This window comes from Tenrec ecaudatus, chromosome 4, assembly GCF_050624435.1.
Source record: "Tenrec ecaudatus isolate mTenEca1 chromosome 4, mTenEca1.hap1, whole genome shotgun sequence".
Lineage (NCBI taxonomy): Eukaryota > Metazoa > Chordata > Mammalia > Afrosoricida > Tenrecidae > Tenrec > Tenrec ecaudatus.
In genome coordinates, this window is record NC_134533.1 from 184,850,424 (window position 1) to 184,862,255 (window position 11,832).

At 38.9% G+C, this 11,832-nt stretch overlaps 1 non-coding gene across 1 annotated transcript; it reads right to left on the reverse strand.

Annotated features, from left to right (window-relative positions):
* Window positions 1-7,017: 7,017 nt before the first annotated feature.
* On the reverse strand, window positions 7,018-7,132 carry LOC142447440 (U5 spliceosomal RNA). Its single transcript, XR_012784142.1, has one exon. It is a non-coding gene; the product is annotated as a U5 spliceosomal RNA (small nuclear RNA).
* Between the last annotated feature and the right edge of the window lie 4,700 nt (window positions 7,133-11,832).

The window sequence follows — 11,832 nt, forward strand, 5'->3', positions numbered from 1 at the left end:
CTCGTCAGGTGGACTAATAGATCACCCAGACATCAGTCTCCATGACGCTGAGATGAGAACTAGTGTCTGGCTACCATTACTGCTCAGAAAGGGATCACATTAGAAGGTCCTGGATAGAATCTGTGAAGTCTGTACAATAGAACTCAAAACCATGAACTATACCAGGCAACCAGTAAGATAGAGACTGGTGGAAACCCCAAGAAGATGATCCTTTAAGCCTAGAACTGAACTCCAACCAATGACTCAATATCTGCCCAATATTATATAGGTCAATAAAAAATAGAACCAAAGAAGTATCACTCTTAGAACAATCAACCATTCAAAGGGCAGCATTTGTCCAAAAACAAAATTGAGAAGAAAGGACAGGCTAGGAAAGAAAGCGGATTCGAAACAGGAAATGCAGGAGCAGAGTGGAGAATGTGATGTTACATAATAGGGATTGAATCCATGGCCTGAAGCAAATGTGGATAAACTGAACTGTTGACAAGAAAACTGATTTGTTCTGTAACTGATCACCCAAATCATAGTTTTAAAATTAGAAAGAAAGAAAATATAAAATTATCTGTCTACCCTAGCCTTCCTTAATGATTACTCAAAGGGTTTACTCAGTAATATGTTTCACTTTTCCTTAAATTAACTTGGATTAAGTTGCTTACTAGTTACAAATTACAATCTGAATTTATCCACATTATGTATCTTTGTCTTTATCCTGGGAAGTCTAGGAAGATATTGGAAGGCTTTAATCAATGGGTGGAGAAATAGATTTGCACTTCAAAGATGTGCGTTAGCTGTTGCTAGGAAAAGGGTTAGAGAAAGTCCCAAGTGACTGCTGGGCACCAGTTCAAGGGCTATTTCAGACATCCAGCTGAGAGTCACCATAGCCACTGAGTTCTGTGAAGTCCTTGGGAACCTTCATTTGCTGATGGGACACGGCTCTTGGTAAGCAGAAACTGCTGGGAAAAGCTCTGCTAATGATCAGAACTTGAAATATGCAAAATATAAATCTAAGACAATTGGACGTAGTCAAAAATAAAGTGGACAGCATCGAGATTGACATACTAGGCTTAAGCGAGCTGAAATGAATGAATGTTGGTCATTTGGCAGCAGAAAAAGGCATTATTTACTATGCTTGAAATAACACAACCAAGAGGAATGGCTTGGCATTCATGGCCAAAAATGACATTGTCAAATCCTTCATGAAGGACAACGCTGTCGGTGATAGGACTATATCTGCCCACCTTCACAGAAATTCAATTGACACAAATATTATTCAAATTTATGCACCACCCATAAAAGCTGGTAATCAAGAAATTGCAGATTTTTACCAATGACTTCAGCTGGAATTTGATTAAATATGAAAGCAAGATGGATTGATAGTAATTGGAGACTGGAAGGCAAAAGTTGGACACGAAGAGGAAGTAGTTGGAAACTATGGACTTAGTGATATAAATGAAGCTGGAGATCACATGATAAAATTTTGCAAAATAAATTATCTGTTCATAACAAATACCTTTCTCCAACAACACAGAAGACAGCTCTACACAGGAACTTTCCCCAGTTTTAATACACAGAAATCAAAGTGACGACGTCTATGGGAAAACACGATGGAGAAACTCAATATCAGCAATAAAATCAGGCCATGGGCAGACAATGGAACAGACCATGAATTGCACATAAGTAAGTTCAGAGTAAAGCAGACAAAAATTAAAACAAGTTCATGAGTGTCAAAATACAACCTTGAGACTATTCCATGTGAATCTCGAGAACATCTCAAAAACAGATTTGATGCATTGAACACTAATGACAGAAGACCCAATGAGTTGGGGGAGGACATTAAAACCACCATTCATAAAAAAAGTAAAAGATCATTTAAAAGACAGTTCAGAAAAGGAAGGTCAAAATGGATGTCAGAAGAGACTCTGAAAGTTGCTCTTTCATAGAGTAGCTAAAGCAAATGGAAGAAAGGACGAAGTCAAAGAACTGAATAGAAATTTTCAAAGGGTACCTTCAGATGACAAAGCCAACTATAATAATGAAATGTGCAAAAACCTGGATTTAAAAAACCAAAAGGGAAGAACACACTCATCATATCTGAAGCTGAAAGTTCTCAAGAAAAAATTCAACTCTGGCGTTGCAATCTCCAAAGATTCTATAGGCAAAATACTGAATGATGGAGGAGTTGAAGCTGCATTGAAAGCATAACCTGAAAAGAAGGCTACAGGAATTAAAGAAATGTTTCAGAATGCTGAAATATTTGTTTCAATTGAAATGTTTCAGCGAGCTGAGGAAGCACTGGAAGCACTCACTCAGGTATGCCAGGAAGTTTGGAGGACAGCTACCTGGCCAACTGACTGGAAAAGATCCATATTGTGCCCATTCCAAAGAAAGGTGACCCAACAGAATGCTCAAACGAAAGAGCAATATAAATCATACAAAAGTAAAATGTTGCTGATGGTCATCCAACAACGGTTGCTGCAGGACATTGACAGGGAACAGCCAGAAGTTCCGGCTGGATTCGGAAGAGGGTGTGGAATGAGGGATATCACTGCTCATGACAGATGGATCTTGTATCAAAGCAGAGAAGACCGGAAGTATGTTTACATATGCTTTATTGATTATGCTAAGGCATTTGACTACGTGGATCATAATAAACTGCAACCGTGAGGAGAATGACAATTCCAGAACACTTCATGGTGCTCATGCAGAGCTTGCACATGAATCAGAAGGCAGTTGTGAGAACCGGATAAGGGATCGATGCAGTGTTTAAAATCAGGATTGTGTGCATCAAGGTTACATCCTCTCCACATTCTTTGTCGATCTCTATGCTGAACAAATCATCTGAAGATGTGGACTACAGGAAGAGGAACACAGTATCGGGAGTGGAAGGATTACTAACAACCTTCAATGTGCAGATGACACAACTTTGCTAGCTGAAAGTGAGGGGGCCTCGAAGCACTTGCTGATGAAACTTAGAATTACAGCCTTTAGTATGGATTATGGCTCAAGATAAAGAAGAAAAAAAATCCTCACAAATGGATCAATAGGTAATATCATGATAAATGGAGAAAAGGTTGAAGTTGTCAGGGACTTTGTCTTGCTTGTGCACAATCAATGCTCATGGAAGCAGCAGTTAAGAGATCAAAGATGGGTTACATTAGGTAAACCTGCTGCACAAGACCTCCTGATAGTATTAAAAAACAAGAGGCTACTCTGAGAACTAAGGTGCTCCTGATCCAACCCATGGTATTTTACATGGTCTCATATGCACGTAAAAGACTGACATTTAATAAGGAAGACAGAAGAAACTAGATGCATTAGAATTGTGGTGCTGGAGAACCTTGAAAGTCCTATGGACTGCCAACAGGACAAACAAATCTGTCTTGGAAGAAGTATGGCCAGGCTGCTCCCTTCAAGGCAAGGATGCTGAGACTTCCTCTTACATACTTTGGACATACTATAGGGTACCCCCCAAAACAAAATATTTTTTCAAAGCTGTGGATTTAAATTGTTTTACAAAACAACCTTATCACCTTCAAAGCACTCTACATTACACTTAATACATTTGTCAAATCTGTGATTCCATTCTTGGAAGCATTTTTCAAACACATCTCTTTGGATGGCTGACAGCACCTCCCACCTCTTTTTCTTTACTTCCTCTCCATCATCAAATCGCTGTCCTTTAATGTTTCTCTGCATTTGTGGACACAAAAAGAAGTTGCATGGAGTGAGATCAGGTGAGTAAAGTGCATGGTACAAGAGAGGCATGCTGTTTATGCCAAAATCTGGTGCACTGAGATGGCTGCATGAACAAGTGCATTGCTGGAGTGGCAAAACCAGTCTCCATCTGCAATAAATTGGGCCTTTTTTGTTGCATACTATTCTGCTGTCTTTTCAGAGCCTTTAACATTTGACCTTGATTAACATTTTGACCTGGCAGAACAAACTCCAAATGCATGATGAGCTGACATTTTCATCAGTTCAGGAAGTTGACAGATGTTCAGAATGAGGCTTGTCTTCAAGAGACATTTCACCTTTTTTGAAATGAGAAAACCACTCATACACTTGAGTTTTTCCCATAGCACTGTCCTTGTAAATTGTGTTTAACATCACAACAGTTTCTGTGGCATTTTTCCTGAGCAGAAAACAAAATTTCACAGTGACATGCTATTCTTTCAAATCAGCTATCACAATAAACAAGGTTCAAGCAAAATTGCTTTGATAGAAAAATTCACTGTAACCAGAGAGAACCTTCCCAGGTAACACCACTGGGTGCACAAACTCAGAGTGAATTGCTCTATGCTCGCCTAACAGGAAAAATGTGTATTCCAAAAGCTGCACCCACAGGAACTTTTTCTGATTTGGGGGGGGACCCCTCATCTTGTCAGGAGAGATTAGTTCCTGGAGAAGGATAGCATTCTTGGTGAAGTAGCAGGGCAGCGAAAAGGGAGAAGGCCCTCATTGAGATGGATGGACATCATGGGTGCGGCAATGGGCTCAGGCACAGGAGCAATTATAGGGACTGAACAGTGTGTCCTTTTCTTGTGCACAGAGTCGCTGTGGGTCAGAAGAGATTCAATGGCACCTAACAAGAAGACTAAGGTGCGATAGATAGTCACGTGGAAAAAGCTCAGGTAGAAATAAGACCAACTTGGCATAATCACTCATCAGGAGTAAGACCATGCTAGAAGAAAAGAACTTCTCAGGCGTGTAAATTCTACCGTTTTCTGGAAAATCTGTTTGGTTGCTGTTATGATGCTGAGCATGAGCTTCCCGCCTCATACACATGAGGAAGCATGAGCCCGAGAAACAGCCGATGAAAGCCCTGTGGGTCATGACGGCTCATTGCTGTTGTGGGTTAAAGTCAACTCAGTGGCATCTGAACAGCCACTTTGTCTTCAGGGTCGACAGCATGATGTGGCACCTTGGGTAAAGTGTCGCACTGCCAACCAAAAGGTCAGTCACTCCAAGGGAGAATGATAAAAGCAGTCAGCTTCATGAAGATGTAAAGCCACAGAAACTTTGGGGAGCTGTTCTACACCAGAAGCTACACTGGAAAATTTAACACACTGAGCTGGTGGCCTACACATCCCTTTGAAAAGGAGGAATCCAAACTTCAAATCCAGCCTCCATCCAATTACTTTCCTCTCCTGAAGCCTCTGTTCCCTGATGGACAGTGTGGGAGTAATTACCTTCTTTGCCTTAATGTTATCATGGATAATAAACGCAATGTTATACGTGATGCTTTTAGAGAGAGGTAAGATAGATTTTCAATATAGGTATGTTTAAAATAAGTGAAATTAATAAAGAATAAATTATTTTAAAACATTAACACCATTTGACTTCTCTCATTTTCGATGAGGTGGCTATGCTATTTTGCATGAGTTTCTCTCTCTCTCTCTCTCTCTCTCTCTCTCTCTCTCTCTCTCTCTCTCTCTCTCTCTCTCTCTCTCTCTGTCTCTTTCCCCTAACACTTCTCCCAATAGCTATTTGTTGACTTAAACGGAGGCATCCTGCTTAGAGATGAAAATAAATCTCTCTTGTACATTTAATGCTATTGTATTTGAGCTTGCCTCTTAGTTCACAAAAAAACATCATCTTGTAGGGAAAGAAAAAAGAGGATTCTTGTGGGTATTGATGGTGACAGCTGACATTTCTAGGCTGTCTTAGCTTCTTTGTGCTTCTGTGACCCACATACCATACATGGACAGCTCTAAAGAACAGAAATTTATTTTTTCAGTTCTGGGAGTGAAAGTTCAAGTCCAGGTCTTTTTTTTTTTTAATCATTTTATTGGGGGCTCATACAACTCCTATCACAATCCATCCATCCACCTATTGTGTCTACCACATTTGTACATCTGTTACCATCATCATTCTCAAAACATTTGCTTTCTACTGGAGCCATTGGTATCAGCTCCTCATTTTCCCCCTCCCTCCCCGCACACCCTTAGGAACCCTTGACACAATGGCTTCATTAACATAAGAAAGGGACCACTATTCCAAAAAAGGACTATATTTACAAGGATAGGGGATTAAAATTCCAACACACAATGTTTTGAGGTGGAAGACAAAGTTCAGGCTTTAACAGGGTCTTGCTCACTCACATTGGAAACACTCTTAAGACACACCTCAAAGCTAGACCAAGCCCAGTCTCATCTGGTAACAATGTCATTTGCTTTTCCTCACACAATTCGATGCAGGCCTCTTACAGTAAAATGAACCCTGTGTTCTGCCAAGTGGCTACTCATAAAAAGAAGTTCTGGATACAAGAATGCTACGTTGACACCTTATATCAACTATTTTCAAGCTTTCCTTTGATTATTTTTGAATGTAGAACATCTACTCTGAAAACAAACAAACAAACTTACATTTAACTCATGTTGTAGAGAACTATTACCAACTATTTATTCACCTTTGTCGTTATTTAATGAGCTGGCACTGTAATTCCATACAAAAACTGATGCAATGTCCCAAGAACAAATAACCTTCATTTGGACACCTCATATTCCAGGTTCTTAAGCCATCTGTACATATGATGAGACTTCTGAAAGTTTATGGGAAACGGGAATTTAAAGACAATGAAATTTTTTCTGTAAAATTTTGAAGCACCTCCTTTTAAATGTATTGGTTCACTTTCTAATCTCAACATTACTTATGTGCCTTTTCATTTGATTTTTAAAGTAAAATTGATAGCTTTATAGATTTTCTTACTTTCCATAGTAAAGTTTTCATCAGGAAAAATTATTATAGATTTTCTTACTTTCCATAGTAAAGTTTTCATCAGGAAAAATTTTCTTTAATTTTCTTGTTAAAATAGCACATGTATTTATTTGTTTGTTCAGAATTTAGAGCTAAAAATCCTCTTTTTAAAAGCTCATAAGAAGCCCCAATAAATGATTTTTTTTAATAAAAATCCCATACGCATCAAGTTTATATATTTTTAAGCAGGTAAGACAACCTTAGCAGCAGGTCATCTCAGAGTACACTTCATGTTATTAGTCTATTTTTAACACCATTGCCAGTCCTACAGAGTAGGACTTCAAAAAATTAGTTACAAACTCTTACTTGTTCCTCTCCACGGAAATCTTTAGTAAAAGGCGAAAGATTTATACGATTTGAAGAGAAACCAGAGCATTACATCAAGTTTATTCTGACTCTCATATTGACTCTAGAAGACAGTAAAACTGCCTCTTTGGCTTTCTGATGCTGCAAATCTCTACGGGAGCAGAAAGTCTCACCTTTCTCCCCTTGGAGATCTGGTGTGTCCAATCTGTTGACCATGCAATTAGCAGGCCAATATGAACCCCACCATCCCCCCAGGAATCTAGGCCAAAGATGCTTAGAAGTTCAGGTTAAAATACTAGTGTAAGTTCATGTTACAGAACCTTGCCCCATAGCTTGGTTACAGCTCTGAGACTCCATTTCTCAAATTTTTCTTCTTCTTCTTCTTCTAATTAGGTTAATTGATCTATAATTGACATTTTGTATTCAATCATTGGATCATATTAAGAAGATGTCTTAGGCCAGGCTGTCTAGATGCAATGATAATGTATAAGAAATAGCTTCATATCAAGAAGTACTGATATGAAAAAAAGGCATCCCAGCCCAGTCCAACTCAAGTCCATAGATCCAAGCCCTCTTCAGACTTATGGGAATTCAGGTCAATAATGCAGGAAAGTGAAGCAGGAAGATCACAGCCTGTTGGTGCAAAGTCTCATGAATCCAAGATTGGTCGAAGCATAGCAGGGAGACAACAGCACTGCAGGTTGTGTGGCCCCACATAGGACATTTCTGAAGGTAAGCAGAGGGCCAGAGAAAAAGATCATCTCTATTCGTCTTGCTCTTACACAAAAGGTTTATGACATCAAGAAGGTCTCGTCAGGCTGTGACTTGATTGACAGGTTTGACTCGAACTTGAATCTCTACCTACCACAGAAGGGTTGTACAATCATCACCACCCTCAACTTTGGAATGTTTTCTTCTGTCTTGTACCCATTGATGTTACCTGACCATTTCCCCTACCCACCCCTTTTGGTGTCCCTTGGTAATGATTACTTCAGTTACTATCTTCATAAATCCACTCATCCTGGCTTCCTGCTACAGGACCACTGTAAAACAGGACAGAGAACAACAACAAAAGAACTCAACAACGATGATTCTGTGAAAAAGAAGGACCTCAGCCTAAGAAAACGTGAGCATATGAGGAAGTTACAGTAAATTGAAAGTGGACCCAAAGGGAGCTATAATGACAGGGTGTTACATTCTAGTCTAAGCGCAGCTGCTAATAATCACTTTGAGTGCTCTCTCTCTCTCTCTCTCTCTGATATTAGGGCTGTTCACATTCCGAGTCTATGAACAGTGGAAATCATTAGGGCCTTCATCCATGTAGGGACCCTGTCTGGTGTCCATTCTGTTTCTTTCCCACGGAGCATAATGTTGGCCATTGGATTTCTGTATATGGCCTTTATTACGGAAGGAATTCCTTTCTATTTCTATTTTATGAAGTGTTTTTATTAGAAATGGGTGTTAAATGCCCTATCTGGGTCTATTGATAGGATCATATGATTCTTACTCGTTGTCTTTTTATGTAGGGCATTACATTCATTAATTTTTCTAATGTTGAACCTTCCTGGCATCCTGGGTATGAATCCTACTTAGTTGTGATGAATTACTTTTTGACAAGTTGGGTTCTGTTGGCCAGAACGTTTTTCAGAATTGTTGCATCTATGTTCGTGAGAGATAGAGGTCTGCAGTTGTCTTTCTTGGTGGGGTCCTCGCCCGGCTTTGGTACTAAGACTATGCTTGCTTGGTAGAATGAGTTTGGGAGTTTGTTGCCACTTTCTATATTATCGAGTTGTTTATGCAGAATTGCTGATATAGTTCTTTATTGAAAGCTCGTTAAAAATCCCCTATGAAAATATCTGGTCCTGGGATGTTGTTGTTTTTGTTGGGGTTTTCTTGATGGCTTTCTCTATTTCTTCTTTTGTTATGTTATGTTGTTAAGGTTTCTACTTCCATATCAGTTGATTTCAGTATATAATGCAGACCTAGGTATTTATCAACTCCTAGGTTATCAAACTTATTGGAGTACAACCTTTCATGACAGTGTGATATTCTTTTTATTTTGTTCTAGTCGGTTGTGGTTTTGCCATTTTTGACTTTAATTCTAGATTTTTGCTTTTTGTTGTTGTTGTTAATTTTGCTAGTAGTTTGTCAATTTTGTTGATCTTTTCAAAGAGCCACCATTTGGTCTTGTTGATTTTGTCCATTGTTTTTTTCTGTTTTCCAATTTGTTTATTACAATCTAACTTTTATGATTTATTTTCTTCTGTTGTTGGAGGGTTTGTGTTGTTGCCCTTGTTCTAGTTGTTGAAGATGTATTAAGGAGTTGATTTTGGCTTTTTACTCTTTTCTCGTGGGTGCACTGATTGCTATAAATTGTTCTCAGGTTACTGCTTTTGTTATGTTGCAAAGGTTTTGTTACATTGTGTTATCATTTTGGTCAAAGGTTTTGTTACATTGTTATCATTTTTGCTTATTTCAGGAATTTTTTCATTTCATCACTTACTTAGTATATTAACTCTACATAGCAAACACTTCAGAATATAACATACAGAACATTAAAGAAACATTTTAATCAGTATTATTCGAAAGACTGTGAGCTCTGATTGGGGGTGGGGGAACAACGATAAAAAACATAGACTATGGAATCTAAGACACCAGGGTTTGAGTCCTAAGCCTTCTATTTCCCATTGTGACTAATTTTATAACATTAAGTAACTCCATTTACTTCTCTGTGGAATAGGTATAAGGTTACCTGCTTCAAAAGTGTGTTAAGAGGAACAGGCAATTACAAATCTGGCTAGACCGGAGGATGTACGTTATTAAACATAGAAACTGGAAACACAGGGAATCCAGGACAGATAGCCCCTTCAGGACCAGTGGTGAGAGTGGCAATGCCTGGAGGGTGGAGGGAATGTGGGGTGAAAGGGGGAAACCTATTACAAGAATCTATGTATAGCCTCTTCCCTGGGGGATGGACAGCAGAAAAGTGGGTGAAGGGAGATGTTGGACAGTGCAAGATATGACAAAATAATAATAATTTATGAATTATGAAGGGTTCATGAGGGAGTAGGGAGTGGGGAGGGAAGGGGAAAATGAGGAGCCGATATTAAGGGCTCAAGTAGAAGGCAAATGTTTTGAGAATGATGATGGTAACAAATGTACACATGTGCTTGACACAATGGATGTGTGTTTGGATTGTGATAAGAATTGTAGGAGCCCCAAATAAAATGATTTTTTAAAAGAGGAACAGGCAAGATAATGCATGACATATGTTGGTATATAAATGATATATAGGGACATAAATTGACATGATATACATCTCATGTGATTATATCATTGTTATTCCCTCCCATTCCTCACTAAAACCACCATGGACTGTGCTAGCTGATGGCCTGGATTCTAGCCTTAGCTGACCTGCACTCCATCCATCTCTGCAACATACGTACTGCATAAGCTTCAATGCACCAACTCACCTCCCTATGCCTCACCTGCAAAATGGAGATAGTAATAGTAGCGAGTCATAGAAAAAAATGAGTTTCCACACATAATAAATTGTACCAAGCACAGAATAAATTATTCAGATTAACTATTGCCATCATCACTGTCACTCTGTATATTATATGCTGAACTCTCTACTTTTTCAAATTGTGTTTAACTCAATAAGCCATTAGTGTGATATTTCAAAGAATGGCCTCAGTGTATCTTTACTTCAAAAGGTGATTATTCGGTTGCAGATTGCCTCCTAAAAGCATCTACTCAAAATAATCATAAATAAATAAAATATCCACTCAAACATTTATAAATGCCAAAGCAATATAGACTTTTTTTTTCTTTTAACAAGTCTTCCCATTTCATCCAAATTCCCTCTGGCCAATGCTCATACTGTATTTGAAACAACATAAATGAAAATCAGGCTCTTTTAACAATAGACAGTACTGCTTAGCAGATTGAGGGAGAAAATATGAAGATTTTTTTTGGTCAAGTCTTTTGGGATCAAAAAAAATCCATAGCTTTCTGAATTTTCATACCATAATCTCAAGGCTAATAAAATCACTTGTTTCTATTGGGACACCGCCCTGAGCTAGGATTTAAGTGAAGCCAGGGCTTTTCACAGCTCTGTCTTGCCAGGATCATCCTGAGCTTTGCCTTTTATGAACACTGATTTCATTTTGGATAATCAGGAAATGGCCTGCAAAGTTCAGGCTCTTTCAAAAGGCTGAACCAGTGACTGGACAGAAAGTGGTCTCCTGCATGTGATACAATCTGGGGTCTCTTTTGCCCTCTGTCACCACTTGATAACTCAATACTCTGCATTTGAAAAGAGAGTCAGGGCACCCAGAAGACAGGGTGGTGGCAGTGTCATGGGACAACACCCAGGAATGCTTGCTTTGGAGGGTCTGTCTCACCCCTGTGCTCTTTCTGTGCCCAGAATTACCAGTAGAATCTTACATTCTGTGAATGCTTCACTTTTCCACCAATCTATTTCTTCATCTTTCCTAAGTTGGCCATATAATGTAAGTCAATTACTAGTGCTTTGAACCGCATGTGTTGGCAGCAACCAATATACTAATAGCAAATACAGAACCAAACCACACTCACCATGACTGAGTCCATTCTGACCCACAGCGATCCTATAGGACAGGTAGAACTGCCCCTGTGGGTTTCTAAGATGCTACTGGATTAGAACGTCTCATTTTTTCCTCCTACAGAACAGCTGGTGCAAGAAGGCTTCAAAAAGTACATGGAAAAAATGGAATTATAAGATAATGG